The sequence below is a fragment of the Arachis ipaensis genome, chromosome B08 (genome assembly GCF_000816755.2).
Source record: "Arachis ipaensis cultivar K30076 chromosome B08, Araip1.1, whole genome shotgun sequence".
In the NCBI taxonomy this organism is placed as follows: domain Eukaryota; kingdom Viridiplantae; phylum Streptophyta; class Magnoliopsida; order Fabales; family Fabaceae; genus Arachis; species Arachis ipaensis.
This window is the reverse complement of record NC_029792.2, coordinates 20,157,265-20,161,984: the sequence shown is the minus strand read 5'-3', so window position 1 is coordinate 20,161,984 and position 4,720 is coordinate 20,157,265.

The window sequence follows — 4,720 nt, the reverse complement described above, 5'->3', positions numbered from 1 at the left end:
CATGGAGAATTATATAAAAAAAAAAGAAAAAAATTATAATTTACCTTTTAATGAAAGAAAGGTGACTATTAGACAAAGAATAGAAAAAAAGAATTAAAAATATGAGACCAATGAATAACAAGAGATTTAGTGTCTTACTATTTTATTTTCTCTTCACTTTAACATTGATAATAATTTGAAGAAAAAATAAGAAGAGGGTTTAGCAGAATAAGGTAGGGAGTGACGGTTAAGAGTCATGGAAGACTAAATTTTAATAAAGAGCCAAAATATTAGAGAGATAAAAAAATAAATTTGGAATTTTGGATAATTATATTAGAATATCATAATTAGGGGAAAAAATCAGAAAAATATCAAAGAGGATTAGAAAAAAATCAATGTAATTTATTAGGATATTATTCCATAACGAATATACTTTAGCGTACTCTTGGTCTATATATTGGTAAGAACTTTGTAATAAAAAATGAGAAATATGAATAACAAAAATAATACTTTTCTAAATAATTATTCGTTTCTTTCCTAAACTCTTTGTACCATGGTAACATGGTATCAGAGCAGAGCTAGGTTCTAGGGACTGAAAATCAATCATTTCTTTACAAATTGCAAATATGCTATGCAATAGTTTTAGAATGCGATCATCACAAACCAATTCTGACAATTTGTCAATTGGTTTCAAACTAAACAGATATGATTATCCATTATGGGCAACTTTGATAAAAAAGCAATTGGTGGAAGAAGAAAGAAGAAACACACCAAAGAAAACTGCTTTAATATTGTGGGTTACCCAGATTGGTGGAAAAATAATCCCAAATCATCAAGAAATCAGAGTAAGGGAGAGCATTCCAGAGGTCACCAGCAGCGGTGGCGAGGCCAGAAGAGAGGAAGCAAATCACTATGGCAAAGCAGCGGCGGTAAGGGCAAGGACTACTGAACTTTTTGACTGCTCAGCCCAGACCGCGACTCAATATAAAGGGATACCCAACATCAGAATCCAATGAAAAAGATAAATGAATGGATTTTTGATTGAAGGGCTACCGATACTACCGACTACACTGATATTTTTTCACCGGTTGCAAAGATTAATATTATCAGGGTATTGTTTTCAATAGCAGCAAATGAAGACTGGCCACTCCATCAATTTGACGTCAAGAATGCTTTCTTGCATGGAGAGTTGAAAGAAGAAGTGTACATGGAAGCTCCTCCAGGTTTCTCAACGGGATTTGAAAAACATAAAGTTTGCCGATTAAAGAAGGCTTTTTATGGGTTTAAACAATCTCCACGTGCCTGGTTTGGAAGATTTACAATTGCCATGAAAAGGTACGTTACAAGCAAAGTAACTCTGATCATACCCTTTTTTTTTTTGAAAAAATGAGGAGATTTAATCACTTGCCTAATAATCTATGTGGATGATATGATCATAACGGGAAGTGATACTGAAGAAATTACAAAATTGAGAAGGAACCTATTTACAGACTTCGAAAGGAAGGATTCGGAAGGACTAAAATATTTCTTAGGAATAGAGGTTCTACGATCCAGCAAAGGAATCTTTATCTCCCAAAGAAAGTACATTTTGGACCTTCTGGCAGAAACAGGAATGGTGGATTGCAAATCAATAGATACGTCCATGCAAGTTAATCACAAGTTGAAGATAATAGAAGGTGCCACTCTAGGTAAATCTTTGCCCGCTAGGCAAGAGGATAGCAAGTTACAAATTCTGTCTTTTTCTTGGTAGGGCATGTAGTTTACTATAAAATTGAAGTAGTTAACGGTGGGGTTACCCCTATTGTGGTGACGAATCTTGTATGTGTTCCTAAGAAAAAGGAATTTGTTCAATTTTCGGGGTCTCGAAAGGAGGCGTGGAAACACATAAGAACTCTTGAATGGAAATCGAAAAATAGATGTAACTCCAGTTACTCCAGAAATGGTAAGATCTTTGGCGCAAGAACGCAAGAAGAGGGGTTGATCCGTATCATCTTGACTTGGTTCTTATCTTTTTCTTTTTTTAAGAAAAGAATACCGAGTCGGGTTCTTCTCCTACCCATATCGAATAGAACATGCTGAGCCAAATCTTCTTCATGGAAAACCTGCTTTATTTAGATCGGGAAAATCGTACGGATTTTTTGAAATTATGTGCTATTGCTCAAATCCATAGTCAATCCTATTTCCGATAAGAGCAGTTGACAGTCGAATCCTATTTTTCCCATTATTTTCGTATCCGTAATAGTGTGAAAAGAACCCAGCGAATGGTTGGAAAACTAATTTACTTATCACATACTCGGCCTGACATAGCTTATGCTGTGGGAATAGTAAGTCAGTTTATGCATAAGTCACAAGAAGATCATATGGAAGCTGCTATGAGGATAGTTTGATATTTGAAGGGAGCTCGGAATCATTTTCAAAAGGAATGACCATTTGAAGGTTGAGGCATACACTGACGCAGATTGGGCGGGCAACCCAAATGATAGAAGATCAACAGCTGGTTACTTTACACTTGTTGGAGGTAACCTGGTAACTTGGAAAAGCAAGAAGCAGAAAGTTGGAGCTCTTTCAAGTGCTGAGGCAGAATTTCGAGGGATCGTTAAAGGCATACCTGAAGTATTGTGGATAAGACAATTGATGACTGAGCCCAATCTCCAAGCCAGTTGAAATGTGACAACAAAGCTGCAATCAGCATGCTATGAAGCACGGATTCTCTCATGGTGCCGGCGTATCCGTGTCGGACGCGAATCCGACGCTGACACGCGGCGGATACTTCAAACGAGCGTATCGGCGGCGTGTCTTCTTGCGGTGCAGAATTTTGGTGGAGATGTCACGAATCCGATCGAGTCCGACTCGATTAAGATGTTCATGAGACGGATCTTTCTGCTGGACTGCAAATCTTCAATTGATTTTGTGATTTAATGGCCCGATTAACCAATATTTAAATTTTAATTTACAACGTATCCTAAACGTGTCGTATCCAATTTTTTATAAAAAGAACGTGTCGGCGTATCCGTGTCGTGTCGTGTCCGTATCACGTGTCGTATCGGTGCTTCCTAGTCAGCATGTCAGAGAATCCTGTTCAACATGATAGAACAAAACATGTTGAGGTGGATCGACACTTTATCAAAGAAAAAATTGAGAATGAACTTATTGAGCTTCCATTTGTGAGATCAGAAGACCAGTTGGCTGATATTCTTACTAAAGCAGTTTTAAGATAAGCCCTTGCTAAAGTTCTAACCAAGCTGAGTATTGGTGATCCCACTACTCACCTTGAAGGGAAGTATTAGAATATCATAATTAGGAAACAAAATCAGAAAAATATCAAAGAGGATTAGAAAAAAATCAATGTAATTTATTAGGATATTATTCCATAACGAGTGTACTCTTAACGTACTCTTGGTCTATATATTAGTAAGAACTTTGTAATAAAAAATGAGAAATATGAATAACAAAAATAATATTTTTCTAAATAATTCTTCGTTTCTTTCCTAAACTCTTCGTACCATAGTAACAAATTAAACTTATTTTATTTGTACTGTGATTATTTAATAATTGGAGTAGGAACATATTTATATATGGGCATAAATTTTTAAGAACTTTTTGAAATTTTAGTGGAGACAAGTACCCGTATTTTGAACGTGGATTCGTGCTTAAAGTGAATAACTTACCTCTATTTTAAATCGCCACTCTTATAGAATGAATTATGTTTAAACATGAGATGGTGTGGTTATTTGTTTGACCTAATCTTTTGGTAATTCAGCATAATGCTATTTATTAGGCAATTTATAAGATTAGTGAGTAGGAACTACATGTTTTTTTTATGGTGGTAAAGCGGGTTGGTCCATCCCGTCCCGCCAAAATTCGTCCAAATTCGGAATGAGCGCCCGCTCTGCTAAATTGATATGGGTTCAACTCTCTATTTCGCTCCGTTAAAGAGCAGATTGACGAGTTGGCGGCGAATCGACCCGTTTTTTTTTTTTCCTATTTTAATCATTCAAAATTGTATGTTTAATCACAATATTAACTATAACAATTTAATAAATCTCAAACACAATAATAATAAAACATAAACACTTCATCCATACATTAATCCATATCAAAGAATAACTGAAACAAGTTAAGCACAAGTGAAATTGACCATTGTTCAAAGACATAATTAAAACAGGTTAAGCATAACAGGGTGCAGAAAACATTCCACTCCTGTTAGTGCATATTATTATTAGGTTTAAGCAACAATTGAGTAAAGCTTTTCACCCATATAATTCTATTGGAATTTTCCAAAAAGCTAAACACAATTCGATCACAACCCTTTTCTTTAGGCCAATTCAACTTTCAAAGTCCTGTCTACATTGCAAGCAGGAATCAGCAGATAACGATAACAGAGTAATCATCAGAAGTTGACTTTATCCTTCTCTTACAATCTATTAACCATTATATTGCTATAGCAAATACGATAGGTATTAGGTGCAACAATAAACCCCGCCAAAACAAGATATCAAGTGAAATTTAATGTAGAAAAATAAGCATCTGATCTTTTACAACAACATTTCATATCATAATACAAGCCTGCCATGGATAGGATTCGTCACCTTGCATCAATTCTGTAAAATTCTATAATTAAATTTATAAATAATTAATTAATAAATTAATTATGAACAAAAAAATTAGAAAATTAAATTTTTATTTTAGAAAAGTAAAACATTTAGAATAAGTATTAAAATATTAATTTTAAAAATTTTAA